The sequence below is a fragment of the Papio anubis genome, chromosome 14 (genome assembly GCF_008728515.1).
Source record: "Papio anubis isolate 15944 chromosome 14, Panubis1.0, whole genome shotgun sequence".
Lineage (NCBI taxonomy): Eukaryota > Metazoa > Chordata > Mammalia > Primates > Cercopithecidae > Papio > Papio anubis.
This window is the reverse complement of record NC_044989.1, coordinates 39233629-39259272: the sequence shown is the minus strand read 5'-3', so window position 1 is coordinate 39259272 and position 25644 is coordinate 39233629. Positions and strand designations below refer to the sequence as shown.

The 25644-nt window shown below is 39.1% G+C and overlaps 1 protein-coding gene and 1 non-coding gene across 3 annotated transcripts in view; one reads left to right on the top strand and one right to left on the bottom strand.

The window, feature by feature from the left end:
- SOS1 (SOS Ras/Rac guanine nucleotide exchange factor 1) overlaps positions 1 to 25644 on the top strand; it is a 164094-nt gene that overhangs the window by 43777 nt on the left and 94673 nt on the right. The gene's annotated exons all lie outside the window — the stretch shown is intronic.
- Positions 15191 to 15294, bottom strand: LOC116270391. Its single transcript, XR_004178432.1, has one exon. It is a non-coding gene; the product is annotated as a U6 spliceosomal RNA (small nuclear RNA).

Below are 25644 nucleotides of genomic sequence, written 5' to 3'. Positions count from 1 at the left end.
TTGCCCTGCTTCAGCTCTGGCTGGTGGGGCTGCACCCGAGGACCAGTGCCAACTGTCTGACACGCCCCAGTGAGATGAACCCGGTACCCCAGCTGAAAATGCAGAAATCACCTGTCTTCTGTGTCACTCACGCTGGGAGCTGGAGGCTGGAGCTGTTCCTATTCGGCCATCTTGGGTGGGCCCCGGAATTCACATTTTTAACAGAACATGCTGATGCTTTGGTTCATGGACCACTTCCTTCATGATCCCTATAACTGTCATAAAGAATTAGTGATATGCTGGTATGTAGGAATTTCTACCTGATAAACATGACAACATTTTAATTTATAGGTCATATTTGCATCTCTTCAATTTGCATATATTTATATATAGAGAGTGTTTATATAGTCATGGTTAGTGCCTAAATTTTGGGGTTTCTTTTAAAACTCTTGCCGTACATAAGGTCTACTTTTTTCTGTAGGCTTGTCTCCTGTCAGATCCTCATGAATTTCCTTGAGTTTAAGAAAATAATAGAGAATGTTACAGCTTAAAGAGATTTTATAGATCATCCAACTGTCGCCACCCCTCATAGGGATTAGTTAAATCTCTTAATCCAAGATTGTGTAGCTAATTATTGGTAGGTATAGGTAGCTCTTAGGGAGTTTATTTCTGGCAATTCTTTATATTTTTTGAAGAAAAGTATATGTATTTCAGCCAAGATATTTTTAGTGACTTTCAAATACAGATCTCTTTGGTAACATTTTATTAGGTAACAAATAAGCTTAAGATATTTGAAGTTACTTGATTCTGTGCTAAATGCTATTTGATTATTTTACAACAAAGTAATACATGAATTTAGCCCGATAAATAATTTTTAAAAGGTGTGTGTTATAGGCATCTCTTTTATTCTGCTCTTAAAACATGTAAGGAAGAAGATAGTTGAAGAGTATGTGCTAGTGAGATGTGGCACAGATTTCCATTAATAAACTTATGTAAAATTGAGTAGAATGAACAGGTTGTTTCTTAGAGAAGTCTTAAGCCTATTAGAAAGTTTAGAGGGAATGATGAAGAAGGGATATGTAATAGTAAAAATATAAGACTGTCCTCTTCCTTCTTTTAAAAATTTTATCTCTAGCCAAGTCTGCTTAAGGAGAAAGTCTTGCTTTCCCCTGTCTAGGTTATAGCTTGTAGATGTTCATTTTAATAATTACCGAATTATTAAAATCTCTTTTTCCGTAGCCCTTCACCTTAGTAGTTAATGAAGGTTTGTTTTTCTAAATTAGATGATCTGTGTTGTTTCTTTTATAAGAGGAATTTGGGTAGCCAAATAGCTCCACATAAACATCTAGCTTTTCAGGTGTCAACTGTAAAATGCATAGATAATGCTATTAAACACTAAAAATAGATTGAAAGCACTGTTGACTGACTTATCAAATTATTTCCTAATTGCCTTTGGTCAGCACATACCTAGACTTCTACATACCCAACAGTCTATTTCAACCATTCTGTAATGTTGCTAAAATAATCTTCCTGCTTCATTGTTAAAACTCTAATGATTCCTCTCTCTCCTCTTTGCACACAGCTCTATCCTATGTAAATTTCAGAATATGTGGAACTGAAATCGTTTTTATCTCAAAAACAAGTATTTCTATTAAGGCTTGGTGTGTTTTCATCATTTTAATTTTGACTAGAACAGAGAACTCTTTAGAGTAGGAAGTGCACTTCTGCCCCAGATTCAGGAGAATGAGGACTTATTTCAGTGTCTCAAACACAAACTTTTGAATGTAGCCTGCAGAACTCTGGTAATTGTGAGCCACATTCTGCCTGGCTGTTAGTTCTCCTGATAACCTAGGAAATGTGCCTTACCTTAGCTTTTCCTAACTGAATCTCTCATCTCTGAGCTAAGACTTTTCCCCTAGCTTAATCATGGTGTGTCTTCCTACAGGAAGCCTTTTCAGATTGACCTGTACCCATCCACCAGTCTTCCAGTAGTTTCTCAAACTAGAATCTCTAGATATTCTCAGGAGTCTGAGAATTCTCTGAGATTTAAACAGTTTTGTGGTTCTCTGTGTAGATGCAAACACCATACATCTGGTGTCTACTGGAGGGTGGAGTTGAAAATAATCATTGTGAAACAATGCCAGAATCTTTCTGAAACTTTTGCAAGCATCAAATTTGAACAGCTGGTTTACAACAGGTTTTTAAACCTCATTCAGTCTAACTGTATGAAGTGCCTTAGGTGGCTTTTATCGTAGCTGAGAGGAAGAATGAACAGGAGACTGAAGACACCACCCCCATTTTAACCTGGTTGGCCCTACTTTTATTTGTATTATATATTGTGGCTCAGTGAGGATTTCTCTTGGGAGCTTCTTCCCATCTAAAAGGTTTGAAAACCACTGGACTAAGAGGTTTATGGCTTGTGGTTTTGGTAGGGGAATAGGGAAAAGTAGCAATGTATCCTTATAAAGAAGCTGTATGTGACTAAGTTATTTGTAAATAGATTTTTCGTAGTTAACCCAACAAAGAGTCCTTAGAAATTGTTACTGGTAATTGAGAATGCTATTCCAGGGTTATGTTAGATTGGCAGATGGTAGTTCTCAAGTTTTTTGGTCTCAGGGCCCCTTCACAGTCTTTTTTTTTTTTTTTTTTTTTTTTTTTTGAGACGGAGTCTTGCTCTGTTGCCCAGACAGGAGTACAGTGGTACGATCTTGGCTCACTGCAACCTCTGCCTCCTGTGTTCAAGCAATTCTCTGCCTCAGCCTCCTGAGTAGCTGGGATTACAGGCACCTGCCACCACACCCAGCTAATTTTTTGTATATTTAGTAGAGATGGGGTTTCACCATCTTGGCCAGGCTGGTCTTGAACTCCTGACCTTGTGATCCACCTGCCTCGGCCTCCCAAAGAGCGGGGATTACAGGCGTGAGCTACCGCACCCGGCCTCCTTCACACTCTTAGAAAATTATCGAGACTCCCCAAAAGTACTGTTTGTATGCATTATACCCATCAATTTTTACATAAAAAATTTCAATTATTATTGGCTTATTTAAAAATAATGAATCCATTACATGTTAACAACAGTAACATTTTTAATATTAAGATAACTGTTTTCCAAGAAAGAAAAAAAAAAGAAAAAGAGAAAATAACTGTTTTCCAAAACAACAACAAAAAAATTAGCAAAGAGTGACATTGTTTAGTATTTTTGCAAATCTCTTAATAGTACAATCTGGATTCTCATTTTCTGTTTCTGCATTCAGTCGGTTTGTGATACGCTGTTTTAGTTGAAATATATGAAGAAGAACTCAGCCTCCTACATATCAATATTTGAAAAGAGAAAAGGTATTTAACAACTTTTTCAGATATTACGAATACTGTATTTTTCTTTAATGTCAAACCCCACAAGTGGTAATTTCTTATAGGTTAATTACAACATGGAATCTGAAACTATAGCAATGAACTTTTTGTTCCTTACAGTAGAAGTAGCAATGCATCCTTATAAAGAGGCTGTAAAGGCCTTCCAATTGGCTTTCCATAATTGCCACTCCATCACACTCAAAAGTCAAAGTCCTTATGTGATATGGCCTCCTACTGTCTCTCTGATCTCATCTCCAACTCTGCTGACTCTGCTCTAGTCACACTGGTCTCCCTGCTGTTTGTTCCTCTAAACAATCTCCTGTCTCTGGGCTTTTGTGCTTGTCGTTCCCTCTCATTTCTTAACAAATAGATTCGATATTGTGTTAAATAATCTTAATTTAGTGAAGACCTACCAGAATATATTTGTTGAATGTGGAAATAATCTCTGAACAGAACTGCTTATATACTTGGCAATGGCATTGTAATCAGAAACACTTAACACTTTTATGTCAGACTCTGACCTTGTCATGTCTTGGTGGAAGTGAAAGTGTAAGTGGCACCAAGTCATTTGGATTGCCAGTCCTTTGCTACAGAGTACACAAATGTGCCTCCTCATTGCAATAACACTAGAAATTGTTTACTACTGTAGTTTCCTAAGAACTAACCACATAGATGATCATGCATTTCAGGAAAATATAGAAATAGGAAAGATTCTAACCCAGGTCTTAATTATTCACATACGGAAGAATGGCCTGTATATCTTCATTATTTGTGTAGGGGAAAATAGTGCTTATCTTTCGAAATCGTTGGAAGGTTAGAGATCCTTTTGTTAAATCATGTTAGTTTAAAAAAATGCATTTATTTAAAAAAGTATTTCTATAGTATTAATAACTGATTTTTTGAAATCTTTGTACATGCTTAACGTGGCTTTTTAAGAGTCACAGTTTACCAAAGAAGTGATACTGCCTCATTAAAGTTCTGAAGTTAACATTGTAGCACTTTGATATTTAGAAGTAAATTGTCATTTTCATTTTAAACTTTAATTTGGGAATTTAAGTAGTATGAAGTTTTTCTCAAATGCCTAGTTTGGAGAGACTATTTTTACAACTAAGAGCTTTCAAGTGGATTTAAATTTGTCTTGCTTTGAAGATACTTTATTTCATATCACATGTTCAGATTTCTTTTAGTTTTGTAAAATTTCAAGTTGCTTTTTCTTGAATTATAAATTTATTTGGTGTGTTTTGGTTTTTAATCATTTCATTTATTCATTCAACCCACCAACAGAAATGCCAAGCAGTGTTCTAGATATCAGGAGAGAGCGGTAGCAGGAGAAAGCAGACAAATAGACAAAGAAATACTGTAGTTTTGTAAGTAGAATCAAGAAAATAAAGCAGGTTGTGATAAGTAGGGTCTGAGAGGCAGGAGAGTGGGGGTACTCTTAAAAAACATAATGGTCGAGGACAGCCTCTCTGAGGAGGTGACATTGGAGAAGAGACTAGAATGTTCAGAAGCAGCCAGTAATGCAGAGACTCTGGTGGAGGAACACCCTAGAAGAGGGTAGTTAGTGTAAGACCTTGAAGCAAGACAAGCTTGGGGTATGCAAGAAACATCAAGACAAGCAGTATGTGCAGTAAGCCGTGATCCTCCCACTACACTCCAGCCTGGGTGAAAGAGAAGACCCTGTCTCCAAAAAGAAAAAAGAAAAAAAGCAACCAGTATGACTAGAGTATAGCGTATGTGAAGAAGAGTGAGAAAAGTTACGTTTGGAGAGATAGGAACCACTTCATGTAGGGCTTTAGCACTAGTGATAGTAGAACACTGGAGGATTTTAGGCGAAGGAGTGACATAATCAAACTTAACTTAAAATTTTAATTATGGTCAATTTGTGAAGAAAAACAGACTTTTGTGGGGATAATAATGAAGCAAAGTGACTATTTTAGAGAAAAGAGGTGATGGCAGTATGAGCTAGTAGTGTAGGTAGTGAGAAATGATCATAATTGGGCTATGTTGTGTCCATTGGAGTAAACCATTAGGAGAGAATGATGACTTGGAAGTTAAATGAAGGAGTGGCAAGAAAGTGAAAGTGGTCAACTGTCATACTGCCAGGAGGTCAGATGAGATGCGTACAGGGATTTAGTCCTGGCCATATTATAGAATGGCATCTCCTGGTGACCATGACAGCCCTGGGTGGAGAAGCCTGGGGGGCTGGTATAGAAAAGGTGACTGTGGAGATCCTTTTGAGGAATCTACCTCTGAAAGGCAAAGAATGTCGTGAATACTGGGGGACATGAGGAAAAGGAAAGCTTTTTTTTTTTCTTCTTGTTGTTTTGAGTGCTTTTATATGCCAGTAGGAGTGATCCAGTTATGTTTAAGTTCATTTTTTTTGTTCAGAAATAAGGAGAGGATTTCCTGAGCTAAAACAGTAGAAAAAAGGAGTTGGAAAAGAGTTAAGGGGCTTATAGATGATTATTTATACCTATGGGAAAGTTGAACTTTCCATTTGGATTCACAGGTGGAACATCAGGAGTTGAACACACTGCATATGTAATTTCATTCACTTATTCAAAGTGTAGTGAGCTTCCACTCAAGTACCAGGAACTAGGGTACAAAGGTAAGACATGCTCACTACCCTCAAGGAGGTAAAAATCCAGCAAATAGACAGATGTGTATCCTCTTGCTGCACAAAGGACATTCCTCAGACCAGCAGTGTTGGCCTCACCTGAGAGGTTGATAAAAATACCAAATGCTCGGCCAGGCACAGGGGCTCACGCCTGTAATACCAGCCCTTTGGCAGGCCGAGGCAGGTGGATCACCTAAAGTCAGGAATTCGAGACTAACCTGACCAATATGGTGAAACCCCGTCTCTACTAAAAATACAAAAATTAGCTGGGCATGGTGGCGTGCACCTGTAGTCCCAGTTACTCAGGAGGCTGAGACAGGAGAATCACTTGAACCCAGGACGCGGAGGTTGCAGTGAGCCAAAATCGCACCACTGTACTCCAGCCTGGGTGACAGAGTGAGACTCTGTCTCAAAAAAACAAAACAACAAAAAATGCTCTACCCAAGAACTACTGAATTGGAAGCTGTATTTTAAACAAAATTTCTAGGTGATTTAAGTTTGAAAAGCATTGATATACATAAACTATACATTAAAAAGATGCGATAAGCACTAAAGTTGTTTTGTTTTGTTTTTGGAGACAGAGTCTTGCTCTGTCGCCCAGGCTGGAGTGCAATGGCACAATCTGGGCTCACTGCAACCTCCATCTCCCAGGTTCAAGCAATTCTCCTGCCTCAGCTTCTCTAGTAGCTGGGATTACAGGCACCTGCCACCATGCCTGGCTAATTTTTGTATTTTTAGTAGAGATAGGGTTTTGCCATGTTCGCCAGACTGGTCTCGAACTCCTGACCTCAGGCGATCCGCCCACCTCGGCCTCCCAAAGTGTTGGGATTACAGGCGTGAGCCACCACACTAGGCCTGCTAAAGATTCTTATAAACAAAAAATACTGTGTGTAAGAGCTCAATTACTGTGTCAGCCATCCCCCAGCCCCCCAAAAGAAGAAAAATGATCATAGAGGAAGAAGTTCCCTGGATTGGCATATTAAAAGGTGCTTGATAAGAGTTTGTTGAACTAAACTAGCCCTAGGCGCTAGCATTTGAAGATGAATTATGTGCTATTTAGTAGTCTGCATTTAGTGTTTATGCACAGAGTGGTTTTGTTTTTTCTTTCTTTCTTTTTTTTTTTTTTTTGAGACAGGGTCTCACTCTGTTGCCCAGACTGGAGTGCAGTGGTGTGATCTCAGCTCACTACAACCTCTGCCTCCCAGGCTTAAGTGATTCTCCTGCCACAGCCTCCCAAGTAGCTGGGATTACAAGCGCATGCCACCACGCCTGGCTAATTTTTTTTTTTTTTTTTTTGTATTTTTAGTAGAGACTGAGTTTCACCATGTTGTCCAGGCTGGTCTCGAACTCCTGACCTCGAATGATCCACCTTCCTTAGCCTACCAAAGTACTGGGATTACAGGCGTGAGCCGCTTCGCCTGGACCAGAGGTTTTATAAATAGATTATTTCAATAAAAAGAGTGAGACTCAGATCTCAGAAAGAGAGGATAAATGAAAGCCAAGATTACATCAGTTGATTGACTATACTAGTGCCATGAACATGGGAAGTGTTAGGATATAAAGATAAGTGAGACAGTCACTGCCCTCTAGTAGGAGACTCAAGGACATGTTTTTTTACTTTTTGGGTTATAATCCGATAGTATTGCTACTTATTTTGTTGTGTAAATTGTTGCAGCTTTGGTCATTGGGAGCTTTTTTAGGTTGGCTTCTTTTCTTTTCTTTTCTTTTCTTTTCTTTTCTTTTCTTTTCTTTTTTTTTTTTTGAGACAGAGCCTTATTCTGTTGCCTAGGCTGGAGTGCCGTGGCGCAATGGCTCACTGCAACCTCCACCTCCCAGGCTCAAGCAATTCTCATGCTTCAGCCTCCCGAGTAGCTGGGATTACAGGTGTGTGCTACTATGCCTAGCTAATTTTTTGTATTTTTAGTAGAGATGGGGTTTCACCATGTTGGCCAGTCTAGTCTTGAACTCCTGACCTCAGGGTGATGTGCCCATGTTGGCCAGGGATGGCCAAGGTGCTGGGATTACAGGTATGGGCCACTGTGCTGGGCCAGGTTGGCTACTTTTGAACACTACTTTATGAGTCAACTTTCTTGCTCATTTCTTCCCTATTTTGAGGGCTGCCTAATATTGGATCAGTGTTTTATGAAGAATGTGATCTCTTTACTGGCCACTCTATCAGTATCACGAGAGATGTTTTGTTTTGTTTTGTAAAGGCACATTCATCATTAGCAAAATGGAAATGAAAACCACAGTGAGATACCACTTCATACCAATTAGGGTGGCTACTATTTAAAATAAAAAACCAAAAATGAAAACCAAAGGACAACCACATGGATGTAAAGAAATTGGAAACTTTGTGCATTGTTGGTGGGAATCTAAAATGGTATAGCTTCTGTAAAAAATAGTATGGCAGTTCATCAAAAAACTAACCATAGAATTACCGTATGATCTAGTAATTCCACTTCTAGCTGTGTACTCCAAATAATTGAAAGCAGGGATTTGAACAGATATTTGTACACCAGTGTTTACAGGCAGCACTTTTCACAATAGCCAAAAGGTAGAAACAAACCACATGTCAGTTACCAGATGAATAGATAAATAAAATGTAGTATATACATACATATAATAGAATATTATTCAGCCCTAGAAAGGAATGTAATTCTGGTGCTGCAGCATGGGCGAACCTTGAAAACATTTTACCAAGTGAAAAGAAGCCAAAAACAAAAGGACAAATATTACATGATTTCACTTCTGAGATACCTAGAATAGTTCAGTTCATAGAGACAGAAAGTAGAATGGTAGTTTCCAGAGCCTGCAGGGAGGAGGAATTGGGGATTTATTGTTTAATTGGTACAGCGTTCCAGGCCAAGATGATGAAAAAGTTCTGGAGATGGATAGTAGTGATGGTTGCACAACAATGCTACTGAATTGTGCATGTAGAAATGGTTAAATGGTAAATTTTGTGTTGTGTGTATTTTACCACAATTGAAAAAAAAAAAAAATCACTTCCTTGGCTCCATCCCAGGCATACTAAAGTAGAATTTCTATTGGTGGGGCCTAGAATGCTGCATTTAAAAAAAAAAAAAAAAAAAAAAATCCTTTTCAGTTTATTGTTATGCATGGTTTAAGAACCACTGATACATGGGATTATCTGATGGAAAGTGGGGTAAACTGGATTTTGTTGATATATCTTTAAAGAGAAATTTATCAGATTGATGAGTTAAAGTATAATCATCTAAGTTTTTATGTTTAATTCAGCTGTTAATATTTACACCTTACTTCATGTGGTTAATGTGAGTAAGGACTACTAATAATTATTTAGCATTCTACCACATTTTAAAGCACTTTCGGCTGGGTGCAGTGACTCATGCCTGTGATCCCAGCACTTTGGGAAGCCAAGGCCGGAGGATCACTTGAGCCCAGGAGTTCAAGACCAGCCTGGGCAATGTGGCTAAGCCCCATCTCTACAAAAAAATTAAAAATTAGCTGGGCATGGTGGCATGCACCTGTAGTCCCAGTTACTCCAGAGGCTGAGGTGGGAGGACCTCTTGATCCTGGGAGGAGAGGGGAGGCAAAGGTTGCAGTGAACCAAGATTGCATACTGCACTCCAACCTGGGTGACAGAGTGAGACTCTGTCTCAAAAATAAAATAAAGCACTTTCTGACATGTTATCTCATTTGATCATCATGTTATCCTCTGGTGGTGATAATTGCCATTTTCAGGTGAGACGCTTGAGACTTTGGCGATTTAATGAGTTGCCTAAGATTATACAGATAAAGTCAGACGTCCAAGACAGATCTGATTACAACTCTTCTTAGCAGTCTCCAAGAAAAGAGCAGGTGTTATTGAGGCCATTGTAAATATTCTGTTTAATTGTTTTGCCACCCCAAAAATGTAAAATTACTAAGTTAGTCATGAACCATAGACTTAAGACGACTTTATTTTGTAAACATGACTGTTACATGACAGTGCCACTGTTCTTGCCATGTTGGCAGTGGTTAATATTTACAAAACTAACATACTTTATTCTGTCTAAGAAAGTATTCTTATGAAGTATTACTATATTAATACTTAATAAAATACTAAATAATGTGATTTATCTGGAAATCTAAAGCAGATCTGTGAGTCTGTGGAATTGTTTTTCTTCTCTTCCCTTGCATTGAAGCGGCTTCTATACCCAACCATTTGTGCATAATAGTATAATTTTCAAAAACTGTCACCAGATGCAGTGGCTCATGCCTGTAATCCCAGCACTTTGGGAGGCTGAGGTGGGTGGATCACCTGAGGTCAGGAGTTCAAGACCAGCCTGGCCAAACTGGCGAAACACCGTTTCTACTAAAAATACAAAAATTAGCCAGGCATGGTGGCGGGTACCTGTAATTCCAGTTACTTGGGAGGCCTAGGCAGGAGAATCGCTTAAACCGGGGAGGCAGAGTTGCAGTGAGCCGAGATCATGCCACTGCACTCCAGCCTGGGCAACAGAATGAGACTCTGTCTCAAAAAAAAAAAAAAGAAAAACACACACAACCGTGACTATTTCCCTTTTGAAGAATGTATTTGTCACAGTTGAGCCCAGGAGTCAACAGACTCCTGTCCTTTCCTAGGACATCCAGCCATGTTTTAGTAAAGTAGAAAGATGTGGGGAAAAGCCATTTCTAGTGTTCCTGTTTTACACTAATTTTCCTCTAGCTTTCCTGTCTACCAACATGGAATTGTCAGGGAAGGGCATTTTTATTTTATAGTGATTTAATATCTAATCACTTCTTATTTTGATAGGACAGGGCATTATATGATAAAATTATTAAAAACGTAATCCAGACGTGCTTCCCAATATGTAGTATGTTAAAGTGCCTGTTTGCTAATTGCATGTCTCAAAGATCTCAAGCATAATGGAGTCCAGAACTCTTGATCTCTTGTTCACTCTCCCACTTATGAAAACATCTGCTCATCTTACAGTATTCCTTATCCTAGTATATGCACCTGTATCTGGTCAGTGATCTGGGCCCTATCTAACTCTTAATTTCATTTCCTTCACTCTCCCCTTCACTTGTATACAGTCTGCTTCCTTTGCCTAGAATGTTATCCCTCTCACTTCACCAATACACTTTTCACCTAAATTCTGCTCACCCTTCAGCTTTCAGCTATAATCTTTTCCAGAACCACTAGGTTAACTTAGGCGGCCATTTAGTAGCCTCATGGTATCCTGTACTTTAACAAGAACATCAATAATAGCTACAGGTAACATTTGTTAAAGACTGATAATATATTGGTATGTAATATTACCAGAAGGAGTAATTTGCCCAGGGTTACACTCTGGTAATTGAAAGAACAAATATTTTAATGTAGACAATGTAGCCCACACTTAACCTTCTTACTACTCTGCCTCTTACATAGTTATACTTTTGTTTATTATTATGTTTAAATAAATTGTTTGTTTGATGGTCTAATTCCCCTATTGTACTTCTAAGCTCCTTGAGGGTGGGGGTTGTGTCTCTCATACTATCTGTTGAATGTGTGCATGTATCATATTTGGGATATAGCCTTTCCATTACTCAGAAAGTCTGAAAAATTGATAAAATTCATAGGTGGAATTCACAGATGACATTGACCATTTTATTGTCTAGAAATGATAGTTTCTGTAAATGTGAAGAAATCTGTTTAGTTCATCTAGTAAATCAGTTTGCTGTGAAGTGGTCATATATCAAGGAATCTGATTTATTTGGAGAAGTTTGAATTTGAAAAGTTTTTTTCGTTGCTTGTTATGGCTTTGGTTTACTGGAAACTAGAATCTACTGCTTAGAGGTAATGAGCAAATTAATTGGTGAAGATAGTAGAAAGACACTTGGATCACAGTTGCCATCTCTTGGCATTTTAAGGAAGACTGCCAATGATAGGCAGTAGACATACATCACATGTATTGTGAATTGCCATTCCAGCTTTAAATATACCTCTTAGAATGTGATTGAAACTTAAAATAGGGTAGGATAACTGCCCCTGCCTGGAATCCCAATACTTTGGGAGGCTGAGAGAGAAGGATCACTGGAGCCCAGGAGTTTGAGACCATCCTCAGCAACATAGTAAGACACCCATTTCTACAAAAAAATGAAAAAATTAGCTGAGCATGGTGGTGTATGCCTGTAGTCCCAGCTTCTCAGGAGGCTGAGGTGGGAGAATCACTTGGGCCCAAGAGGTCAAGGCTGCAGTGAGCTGTGAACACGCCACTGCAGTCCAGCCTCGTGACAGAGTAAGACCCTGTCTCAAAAAAATAAATAAATAAAAATAAAAATAGGATAGGATAGATGGGAACACTAGCAGAGAAAACACTGGGAATTTGATAAAGCGCCCCATCTGTGTCAGGACATCATTGATATAGGGATACATGCCACTTTTGGAAGATAAAGAGCATAGTTGAAGAGGAACTAAAAAACCATCAGAGACTCTTCTTGAGTCAGTTCCTTGCTTTATTGGTGGGAACTCTGTTATCACATAGTAATATTTTTAAAAAGTTGTTTAGGAAGGTCATACTGTTTTTAAAGCAAAACATATGAAAAATGATATGAATTTAGCACTTGACACATGTTTGGAATTTGATGTGTGTAGTTATTTTCTGTGGGAAAGGACTTTAAATATATCTTTCCCATGGTTAATATATACACTGGCGTAAACCACATACCAATGAAAAATTTTAATTACATTTATATTTTATTTTATATACACATAGACATAAATGTTATAAATGTGCTTAAATATGAGTAATTTTTAGTGCAGCTTTAGGGGAGGAATGATTCATTCTTTCCCCCTTTTCTATTCACATCCCTGCCTTGCCCAGGACCATTTATAACCCATGTTGACAACAAAGGTTATATTCTTCCATATTTCTCTCCATGCTGTCATGCTCGTGTGTAAATATGTACTTAATTTATAATTACACTACACGTGTATATATGTATATGTGGGTTTTTTTTTTTTTTTTTTTTTGAGAATTCCCTGTATTTTACGTTTTTTTTGTGAGTTTTCTCACTTAAGAATACCTCACTTAGCAGGGCGGTGGCTCACGCCTGTTGTAATCCCAGTACTTTGGGAGGCCGAGGTAGGTGGATCACGAGGTCAGGAGATTGAGATCATCCTGGCTAACACGGTGAAACCCCGTCTCTACTAAAAATACAAAAAATTAGCCAGGCATGGTGGAGGGTGCCTGTAGTCCCAGCTACTTGGGAGGCTGAGGCAGGAGAATGGTGTGAACCTGGGAGGCGGAGCTTGCAGTGAGCTGAGATCGCGCCACTGCACTCCAGCCTAGGTGACAGAGAGAGACTCCATCTTTGGGAAAAAAAAAAAAAAAAACCACCTCACTTAATAGCTCTAATTTGTTCTTTTTCATGGCTACATATATAGTTGTATTAGTTTGCTAGGGGTGCCATAACAGAGTACCACAGACTGAGTGGCTTAAACAACAGCAATTAATTTTCTCACAGTTTTGGAGGCTAGAAGCCCAAGATGAAGATACTGGTGGGTTGTTTTTTTCTGAGGCCTTTCTCCTTGGCTTAGAGATGGCTGTCTTCTCCCTGTTTCTTCACATGGTCTTTCTTCTGTATTCAAATTTCCTCCTCTTATTAAGGATGCCAGTCTTGAACTGGATTCAGGCCTACCCTAATGACCTCATTTTAGCTTAATTACCTCTTTAAAGACTTTATCTCAAAATACATTCACATTTTGAGGTGCTGGGGCTTAGGACTTCATATGAATTTTGGAGGGACACTATTTAGCCCATAATAATCATATTCCACAATGTATCCAACCATTCCCTTACTGGTGGTCATTTATATTATTTCTGTTTTTTGCCACTATGCAATAAAATCTTTGTATGTATACCCTTTTATTTTTTATTTTATTTTTTTTTTTGAGACGGAGTCTTGCGCTGTGTCACCCAGGCTGGAGTGCAGTGGCGCGATCTCGGCTCACTGCAAGCTCCGCCTCCCAGGTTCCCGCCATTCTCCTGCCTCAGCCTCCGAGTAGCTGGGACTACAGGCGCCCGCCACCACGCCCGGCTAGTTTTTTGTATTTTTAGTAGAGACAGGGTTTCACCATGTTAGCCAGGATGGTCTCGATCTCCTGACCTCGTGATCCACCCGCCTCGGCCTCCCAAAGTGCTGGGATTACAGGCTTGAGCCACCGCGCCCGGCCACCCTTTTATTTTTACAGGATAAATTCCCAAAAGTGGATTTTCTAGGCAAAGGTTATATTTTTAATTTCGATAGTGGTTGCCAGATTACTTTTCAAAAAGTCTATCAGTTAGCATTTCTACTTGTAAGGTATGAGAATAAACTTTTTCCAAGAACAGTCTATATTCAGGATCCCTCTTCCCTTCTTCCTCCTACCATCTATTCCTTAACTGCTTATAATTTGGGTTTTGCTCCAGCTACTCTATTCATATTCCTCTCTCAAAGGCCACTAATTCTGTGCTATTGCTACATTAATTGTTTAAAAATATTCTGTTTGCGTTTTGCAACATTTGAAGCTCCTGGAGACTGGCTTTTGTGTATTACTTCTTCTGACTTCCTTAAGAATATACCCTAACCACCATTTCCTGATTCTTTTGCCTCATCTTCATCTGCTTGCTGCTTGGATGTAGGTGTGTCCCAAGATTCCATTCTGCTTTAAATTGCTCCTGTCCACCTTGGACTGGGAGATTTTTATCTACTTGTACTATTTCTATTACCTGTGTGAAAGTTAATCATCTGAATTGGGTCATTTTTGTCATACCCAACTAAATCAGTAGAGGGGCCAAGGGGAAAAAGTGTTCAGGGTCTGTAGCATTGCTCTAGAAATGTAATTCTCTGCAAGTCCACCGCTAAAACTGCCTATTTATATAAACAAAAACCAGTTTTATCTACGTCTGCTGAGATAACTTGCTACAACTCTGGGACTAATTTTGCTCACCAACTGGAGTTTGCCAGCTCCCCAAAGCCTTACTGATACCAATAAACTTTCTATCAAGACCACATAGAACATTTCTCCCTCTTTATAAAACCCCCAACCATGTCTTTGTTGTTTGGACATACTGAAGACCACCCAGTCTACATCTATGCCCCAAATTACAATTCTTTCTTCCCAAATAAAATGTTAAATTTGGAGGTTTGTATCTACATTTTTATTTGGACTTTGACACCTGTGGGTGACTGGATGAATCCCAGATCCATATTTCTGGCCTTAAGCTCTCTTTTTAAAAAAAAAAAAAAAAAAAAATAATGGAACGCTTTACAAATATACATGTCATCTTTGCGCAGGAGCCATCCTAATCTCTGTATCATTTTGTTTTCAGTATACATGCTGCCAAAGCAAGCACTAAGCTCTTTTTTGAGCCTCAGACATAGCTAGATTTCAACCTGTACTCAAATAAATTCAAAGTAAAATTTGATTATTACTGTAAGATACCTCTGTGGGGATAGCTACCGGGTACAAAAGTAATTAGAATGAACAAGACCTAGTATTTGATAGCACAACAGGGTGACTAGTCAGTAGTAATTTAATTGTACGTTTTAAAATAACTGAAAGTATAATTGGATTGTTTGTAGCACAAAGGGTAAATGCTTGAGGGAATGGATACCCCATTTACCATGATGTAACTATTATGCGTTACATATCTGTGTCAGGTGTCTTGTGTACCCCATAAATATACATACGCACCTGTGTACCCACAAATTTTTTAAAAAATTGGTTTTATCAAAAAGGTTGAATAAGCAAATTTTTATAAAAATATTTACCAATATTTGATAACTATGAGTGTTTTTTTTTTTTTTTTTTTTTTGAGACAGAGTCTTGCTCTGTCGGCCAGGCTGGAGTGCAGTGGCGCTTATTGCAACCTCTGCCTCCTGGGTTCAAGTGATTCTCCTGCCTCCGCCTTCCAAGTAGCTGGGATTACAGACACCTGCCACCACGCCTGGCTAATTTTTGTATTTTTAGTAGAGACAGGGTTTCACCATGTTGGCCAGGCTGGTCTCAAACTCCTAACCTTAGATAATCCACCTGCCTTGGTCTCCCAGAGTGCTGGGATTACAGGTGTAAGCTACCGTGCTTGGCAAATTTTCTTTTTCTTTTTTTTTCCAAGGACAGAGTCTCACTCTGTCGCCCAAGGTAGAATGCAGTGGCGCGATCTCGGCCCACTGCAGCCTCTGCCTCCAGGGTTCAAGTGATTCTGCTGCCTCAGCCTCCCAAGAAGCTGGGATTACAGCTGCGCATTGTCATGGCTGGTTAATTTTTGTATTTTTATTAGAGACGGGGTTTCACCATGTCGGCCAGGCTGGTCTCAAACTCCTGACCTCCAGTGATCCGCCTGCCTACACTTCCCAAAGTGCTGGGATTGAGGCCTGAACCACCACAACCAGCCACTATGAACATTCTTTACTAATAAATAAGCACCATCTTGCATTACAGCTACAAAAATTATTTTTTGTTCTTGTTTTCAAGACAGGTCTGAGTAGCTGGGACCACCCACGCCCAGTTAATTTTTTGGTTATTTTTTTGGAGAGACAAGGTCTCACTGTGTTGCCCAGGTAGGTCTTGAACTCCTCAGCTCAACCAATACACCTGCCTCAGCCTTCCAAAGTGCTGGTACTATACGCGTGAGCCACTGTTCCCCGCCTCACAAAAATTATTTTGTAGGTTGTATTTTAGCTAGCCTATCACAATTCTTCCAAGTTTTTAAATGGTTTCTGTTGCTTATAAAATATTCTCTATTGATAGCCAACAAATTCTAATTTGGTTATTACTAGGCTATCAGTGCAAAAACAAAATTGCAGTTAAAAACTTGTAAAATCTCATATGCCTAAATACCAGGACTGGGTTTATAGTTGTATCAATTTATTTGTTTTTCTTAATACTCAGCATCCAAATTAAAAATAGGAGTATTTTTGTTTACTTTAAAAAGTGATATACTATTGGCCGGGTGCCGCCAGTGGCTTATGCCTGTAATCCTAGCACTTTGGGAGGCCGAGGCAGGTGGATCACGAGGTCAAGAAATCGAGACCATCCTGGCTAACATGGTGAAACCCCGTCTCTACTAAAAATACAGAAAAAATGAGCCGGGCATGGTGGCAGGCACCTGTAGTCCCAGCTACTTGGGAGGCTGAGGCAGGAGAATGGTGTGAACCCCAGAAGCGGAGCTTGCAGTGAGCCGAGATGGTGCGACTGCACTCCAGCCTGGGCGACAGAGTGAGACTCTGTCTCAAACAAAAAAAAAGTAATATACTATTTGTATTTTGTAACATTCATTGAAGAAAACACTTAAGACTTTCAAAACTAGAATAATATTATTTTAATTTCTTAAAGCTTTGAAATATACATTTAAGCCGGACGCGGTGGCTCAAGTCTGTAATCCTCCCAGCACTTTGGGAGGCCGAGACGGGCGGATCACGAGGTCAGGAAGTCGAGACCATCCTGGCTAACACGGTGAAACCACGTCTCTACTAAAAAATACAAAAAACTAGCCGGGCGAGGTGGCGGGCGCCTGTAGTCCCAGCTACTCGGGAGGCTGAGGCAGGAGAATGGCGTGAACCCGGGAGGCGGAGCTTGCAGTGAGCTGAGATCCGGCCACTGCACTCCAGCCCAGGCGACAGAGCAAGACTCTGTCTCAAAAAAAAAAAAAAAAGAAAGAAATATACATTTAAGAGTGCATATAACTTCAGTTTAAATGTTCAGTTTAAATCAGGGGTCCCCAACCCTTAGGCTACAGACTGATACTGGTCCATGGCATGTTAGGAACCAGGCCGCACCGCAGGAGGTGAGCAATGGGTAGGTGAGCAAAGCTTCATCTGTATTTACAGCCACTCACCATCACTTGCATTACCGCCAGAACTCCACCTCTTTTCAGATCAGTGGAGGCATTCAGTTCTCAGGAGCACGATCCCCATTATGAACTGTGCATGTGAGACATCTAGGTTGCACACTGCTTACCAGAATCTAATGCCTGATGATCTGTCACTGTCTCCCATCCCCCTATACGGGACTGTCTAGTTGCAGAAAAACAAGCTCAGGGCTCCCATTGGTTCTACATTATGGTGAGTTGTATAATTATTTTATTACATATTACAATGTAATAATAGAAATAAAGTAAACAATAAATGTAATGCACTTGAATCGTCCCGAAACCATCCTACCCATCCGAGTGTGTGGAAAAGTTGTCTTGCCCAGAACTGGTCCTGGTGCCAAAACGGTTGGGGACCACTGACTTTACGCATGCTTCCCCACCCACCTTCCCCAAGTCTGTAGAAAAATTGTCTTCCACAAAACCAGTCCCTGGTGCCAAGAAGGTTGGAGACCACTGGTTTAAATAATAATGAAATGAACGTGTATGTACCTAACATACAGGTTAAAAAATGAAGTATTTCTGGCCAGGCACAGTGGTTCATGCCTGTAATCCCAGCACTTTGGGAGGCCAAGGCAGGCAGATCACGAGGTCAGGAGTTTGAGACCAGCCTGACCAACATGGTGAAACTCTGTCTCTACTAAAAATGCAAAAATTAGCCGGGCATGGTGGCACATGCCTGTAATCCCAGCTACTCAGGAGGCTGAGGCAGGAGAATCGCTTGAACTCAGGAGGTGGAGGTTGCAGTGAGCCGAGATTGCACCACTGCACTCCAGCCTGGGCAACAGAGTGAGACTCCGTCTCAAAAAAAAAAAAAAAAAAAAAAAAAAAAAAAGTATTTCTAATATTTTTAAAGGCTTCTGTAGTTTCCTAACTGATTGCATCTTCTTTCCCCTCCCCTGGAGGTAATAGCTGAGTTTTAGATTAATCAAGTACTTAAATTACTTTATAGTTTTGTCACATATGTATACATTAATAAACAATGAATATAGTTTGGTTTTGCTTTTTTCTGAACTTGATATAAATGGATCATATTGTTTATATTGTTCTGTAACTTATATTTTTGCCTCATTTTATGTTTTTGAGATTTCATTTATGTTATTGTGTGTAACTTTTAGGTCATTCGTTTGTGCTGGTAAGTAATACTCGTTTTCTAAATCTACTGCAATGTATTGGTCCATTCTAATGTTGATGGACATTCTGGTTATTTCCAAGTTTTGCTTTTTAAGCACTGCTGTTAACGTTTTTGTGCTTGTTCATCTGTTGCACACATGTAAGAGTTCTATAATGTAGCAGTCCTCATCCAATTTATTTATTTATTTATTTATTTTTGAGACAGAGTCTTGCTCTTATCGCCCAGGCTGGAGTGCAGTGGCGTGATCTTGGCTCACTGCGACCTGCGCCTCCCAGGTTCAAGCAATTCTCCTGCCTCAGCCTCCCGACTAACTGGGACTAGAGGCACATGCCACCATGCCTGGCTAATTTTTGTATTTTTAGTAGAGACGGGGTTTCACCATGTTGGCCAGGATAGTCTCAAACTCTTGACCTCATGATCTGCCCGCCTTGGCCTCCCAAAGTGCTAGAATTACAGGCATGAGCCACCGTCCCTAACCAGTCCCCAACCTTTTTGGCACCAGGGACTGGTTTTGTGGAAGACAGTTTTTCCATGGTGGGGGAATGTTTTTGGGATAAAACTGTTCCACTTCAGATCACCAGGCATTAGATTCTCATAAGGTGTGCAACCTAGATACCTCACATGCACAATTCACAGTAGGTTTCACGGTCCCATGACGATGAGAATCTAATGCTCCTACTGATCTGACAGATGGAGCTCAGGTGGTAATGCTCCCTGGTAGGCTGCTCACCTGCTGTGCAGCCCGATTCCTAATGGGGTTTGGGGGATTTATTGGTTGGCAGCCAGGTGTTGGGGACCCCTCCTATAATGTATTTAGAAGTAGAACTGCTGGATCATAATGTGTGTATGTGTGTTTAACTTTACTAAATAATGTTAAACTTTAATCCAAATTGTTATTTTTTTATTCCCAGCAGTAATGGGTAAACATTCACATTTCTTTGTATCTTTACCAATACTTGATACTCTTATATTTTAAAATTTTTGTCAAAATAGTAGTTGTAAAATAATGTCTTGTAGTTTTTATTTGTATTTACTTGAAGACAAATAAATGCAAAGCTGAGGCTAGAGATTGAGATTGAGGCTGAGCACCTTTCTAATATTTATGGGGCAGTTGTGTTTCCCCTCCCATGAAATGTCTGTACATGACTTTTGTCCATTTTAGAAAATTGAAGGTTTGTTTTTATTAAATACTTTGTCATTATTTATCCTGGATATTTCCTTCGTAGGTTATGTGTGTCCCCGTGTGTGACTTATCTTTCCACTTTTTGTGATGTGTTGATTAAGCAGTAGTTCGTAATGAAATTGAATTAGGATTTTTCTTCATTTTATACTTCTTGTGTCTTTTTAAATAAATTCTTTCCTAACTCAAGTTATAAAGATATCCTGCTATGCTTTTACTAAACATTTCTGAATCTTTTGCTTATCACCGTTATGTACTTGATCCATTTTCAGTTGGTTTTTATATATGGTATGTGATAGGGAATAATTTGCCAATGTCCTAGCACTATATATTGGATGATCCATCCTTTCCTCATGAATCTATACTACTGGCTCTTTGTTTTATATTCTTTTCCTACAGGATCTGTATATAAGCTCTCCATTATGGTGGTCTTTCTGTTTCTGCACTAATATCTTACTGTCTTAATCATTGTAGCTTAATCATGTCTTTATCTGACAGGAAAAATAGTTTTTTGCCTGATTTTTCTTTATAGGAGTGCCTTAGTTGTTCTTGGCTCTTCTAAATTTAGGATCAACATCTCAATTTTTCAGAAAATTGTTTCGATTTTAATAGAAATTATAATGTTTAGAGTATGGGAGAATTGACATCATGAGATATTATAGTACTTCATTAATACTATTTAAGGTCTTCTGAATGTCATTCATTAAAGTTTAAAAATTTTTCTTCATAAAGGATCTTTTTTTTTTTTTTTTTTGAGAAGGAGTCTCACTCTGTCATTGGGGCTGGAGTGCAGTGGCATGATCTCGGCTCACTGCAACCTCCGCTTCCTGGGTTCAAGCGATTCTCCTGCCTCAGCCTCCCAAGTAGCTAAGATTACAGGTGCACACCACCACACTCATTTAATTTTTGTATTTTTAGTAGAGACAAGGTTTTACCATGTTTGTCATGCTGGTGTCGAACTCCTGACCTCATGTGATCCACCTGCGTTGGCCTCCCAAAGTGCTGGGATTACAGGCGTGAGCCACCGTGCCCGGCCCATAAAGGTTTTAGACACATTTTATAAGATTATTTTCATGGTTACTGTATTTTATTTTTGCAACTATCATTAAAAAATTCTATTTTCTGTGTTTTGCTTATGTAGGAGTACAACTATCTTTTATAAATTATTTCAACAATTTTACTAAACTCACTTATTAACTCTTGTAATTTTTCTATAGATTCTTTTGGGTTTTCAATTAGAATAATTATATTACCTGCAAATAATAACAGTTATATTCCTTCCTTTCCAATCTTTTTTGTCTTATTGGCTAGGACCTACAGACAATGTTGAGTAGACATTGTGATAGTAGATATCCTTGTCTTGTCCCTGGTTTTAAAGGTAGTTCTTTTAGTATTACACTCTTGATTATGATTTTTGTTGTAGGCTTTTTGCTTATATCCTTTATCAAGTTTAGGAAATGTTCTTCTATTTCTAGGACCTAAGTTTTTGCTTGTATATTTGTTAGGAACCATGAATTGTTACCTTTTCTGTGTCTATTGTCATTTTTCCCCTTTATTTTGTTATTGCAGGAATCACAAAAGATTTACTTTTGTTGAACCAGTCTCAGTTCCTGAAATAAGCCCAAGTCAGTCATGGTGTACTATCTTTTCTAAACATATCTAAATTTGGTTTGCTACTCTTTTTTTTTTTTTTTTTTTTTTAAGGTAAGGTCTCACTCTGTCACCCAGGCTGGAGTGCAGTGGTGTGATCTTGGCTTACTGCAGCCTCCGCCTCCTGGGCTCAAGCAATTCTCCCACCTCAGCCTCCCCAGTAGCTAGGACCACAGGTGTGTGCTACCACGCCTGGCTAATTTTTGTGTTTTTGGTAGTGATGGGTTTTTGCTTTGTTACCCAGACTGGTCTCGAACTCTTGAGCTCAAGCCTCAGCCTCCTAAAGTGGTGGAATTACAGGCATGAGCCATCACACCCGGCCCAGTTTGCTACTTTTGTTTATGATTTTTTTTTCATCTATGTCCATGAGCAGTTATTCTTTCCTAGATAATGTTGGTTTGGTTTAGTGTCAGTTGTACACAGCACACATTGTATGAGGTTGGAATTGTCTATTTCTGGAAAGATAAAATTACCTTCTTTGTGGGAAGATTTTAAACCTTTGATACAATTTCTTTAATGATTAGAAAACTATTAGAAATGTTTTATTTCTTTTTGAGTCAGTTTTGATAATTTACAATTTTTAGGAATTTGTTCACTTTACCTAAATGTTTAAAGCTTTTCTTGAAGTTTCTCATAATTTTCTTTTTAAACTGCTATATTTGTAGTCATGCCCCTCCTTCTTGTATATAATACAGTAATATTTGTGCCTTCTCTTTTTTCTTGATCTTTTAGCAATTTTTCTATTAGTACTTTTCAAAGTATCAACTTTGTTTTTAATTTTTTTAATTTTAAACATTTATTATAATATTTTGAGAGGGAGTCTCTCTGTTTTGTCCAGGCTGGTCTCGGACTCCTAGACTCAGGTAATCCTCCCGCTTCAGCCTCCCAAGTGGATGGGATTACAGGCGTCAACCACCACACCTGACTCTCAAGTTTGCTTTTTATTTATTAACTGTTGCTTTTCTTTATTTCTTTCCTTCTTTTAAAGGAGAAAAAAAGGTTGAAAAAAATGTAGGAGCCACTTGATAAAAGAATTTCAGGTTTGTTTCCCTAGATGTAATACAGGAACCTTAAACTCATGTCAGACTTGAATTTCTTATCTTTCCTGGAAAATATTGTCTTCTAGTATTTCCTATCCTAAGTTGGTGGTTCTCTCTTGTTGATGCCCCCACCACCCAAAAAAATAGTTATCCCAGCCTACCTCCTTTTACCTTAACAGGCCCTTCTTTCCCACCTCCCACTGTTTCTGCCTCGGTCCAGGTCTTCATTCTTTCTTCTTACAGAGCTGGTGGCATCATTCCAACTAGTTTTGTTTCCTTCAGCCTCATCTCTTTTAACCCATCCTTCATACTGACATTTTTGACTTCAGCAAACAGTCCAATTATGTCCATGTCTCATTTAAAACCTTACAATTATTTTCTGCTACCCTGATCACTTCCTAACTCTTTAGCATGATATGCAACCTGGGCCTTCCAGTCTCCCTACATGTACTCTTTGGTCCATGGTCCAACCTAGTTGCCCCAACACATCATTTTGTTCTTGGTCTCTATGCCTTTTTTTTTTCTGAGACGGAGTTTTGCTCTGTCGCCCAGGCTGGAGTGCAGTGGCACAGTGCATTGGCTCACTGCAACCTCTGCCTCCCAGTTTCAAGTGATTCTCATGCCTCAGCTTCCCGAGTAGCTGGGACTACAGGCATGTGCCACCATGCCTGACAAATTTTTTTTTTTGAGAGAGAGTTTTGCTCTTTTTGCCCAGGCTGGGGTGCAATGGTGCGATCTTGGCTCACCGCAACCTCCACCTCCCAGGTTCAAGCGAATCTCCTGTCTTAGCCTCCCAAGTACCTGGGATTACAGGCATGTGCCACTACGCCCGGCTAATTTTGTATTTTTCGTACAGATGGGGTTTCTCCATGTTGGTCAGGCTAGTCTTGAACTCCTGACCTCAGTTGATCGCCTGCCTCGACCTCCCAAAGTGCTGGGATTACAGGCATAAGCCACCGCACCCAGCCAGAGAAAATATTTTTAGTTTGTTTATGGGAAAGATGTAAGTGCTCTGACTTGTTTGATTTTTGTCTTTTTAAATTTAATTTTTCTTTCCCCCCCCGAGATGGTCTCACTCTGTCGCCCAGGCTGGAGTGCAGTGGCACTATCTCTGCTCACTGCAACCTCTGCCTCCTGGGTTCAAGCAATTCTCCTGCCTCAGTTGGGACTACAGGTGTGCCCCACCACGCCCGGCTAATTTTTGTATTTTTGTTAGAGATGGGGTTTCACCATGTTGGCCAGGCTGGTCTGGTTTTTTTTTTTTTTTTCCTGAGATGCAGTCTCACTCTCACTCTCATCCAGACTGGAGTGCAGTGGCACGATCTTGGCTCACTGCAGCCTCCACCTCTTGGGTTCAAGTGATTCTCCTGCCTCAGCCTCCCCAGTAGCTGGGATTATAGGTGGGCACCACCACATCTGGCTAATTTTTGTGTTTTTAGTACACACAGGGTTTCATCATGTTGCTCAGGCTGGTCTCAAACTCCTGACCTCAGGTGATCCACCCACCTCAGCCTCCCAAAGTGCTGGGATAACAGGTGTAAGCCACCACTCCCAGCCCAAGCTGGTCTTAAATTTTATTTCTTGATGGAAGATTTTTGCCTTGGTTTTTAACCTCAGAGTGAGGACAAATAAGCACCTAAAGCATCAAACATTGACTAAAGAATTGTAACACTAAGAAAGAGATTTTGATGATTCCAATCTTTATTATTTAGCTTTGAGAATACCAGTTTTATCTCAAATTCTGTCTTTATGTGTATAAATAAAAGTAGCAGATCTGAGCTCAAGACATGACAGAACATAATTTAGAATCTTTCCCAGTTCTCCAGAGAGCCATTAACTAGCAAGCGATATGAAAGATTCATCAGAATTCAACATAATATTTTCTGGCAGTTTACCCAAGGGGTTCCTGAATACACTTGAAGGACTTACTTATCAAACAACTAGGAATTGATATATACCTAAATCCCTTTGCCTTTTCAGATTCCATAAAACCTGGCAATAACAGCCAACAAAGTTACTTCAGAATCTGCTGGAACTTACTAGAGACAAAAGGAACTGTCCAGATAGAATCGAGTAGTCCTTAAGGAAAGTTTATAATTCCAGAGTTTTCATCTTTAATTGAATATAGTGATTACTCCTTAAAAGAACAATTACTATAAAATTCTTATTCAGGCTGTTGTTAATTATTTAGTAATATTTAAATTACTTTAAGAAAATACAGTTAAAGAAGTATATGAAATTTTCTGTCAGTAAACATAAGTATAAAATGTAATGTTTTTTGAAAACTATTAGGTTGGTGCAAAAGTAATTGATGTTTTGCCATTAAATGGCAAAACTGGGAAAACCCACATAGTTTAAACCCAGTTTGAAGTGCTTATTTATAATTGCTCATAAACACATGCAACTCAGAATCAGCTGTACATGGCCTCTGAAGACTGCCGTAAGATTTGACAGGGTAACCTATTCTATACAGAGTTGAAGAACTTGGATCATTTGATCTATTAAATGTGTCTAAGTACCATTTATGATGAAATGGAGCACTTTGGCTGTAACACTATCTCATGGAATAGAAGTGTTTTTATTCTGCCTACATGTGAAATAAAATACTACTTCTGTTTGCTGTCTAAAGAAATATCCTAACAGCATCTTCTTGAAAGAATAAAGAACAGCCTGTGTATTTTTAGGAGTTGGTACTCTGCTTGCCTTTTAAGTATGGATCATTGCCTTTGTTTTTCAGTTAGAGTTTTTAAGTTTTATTTTTGTTTTCAAGGGGGTAAAACAGTTTATCGATCTCTTAAATACATGGATGAGTTTTGTGATTCCCATTT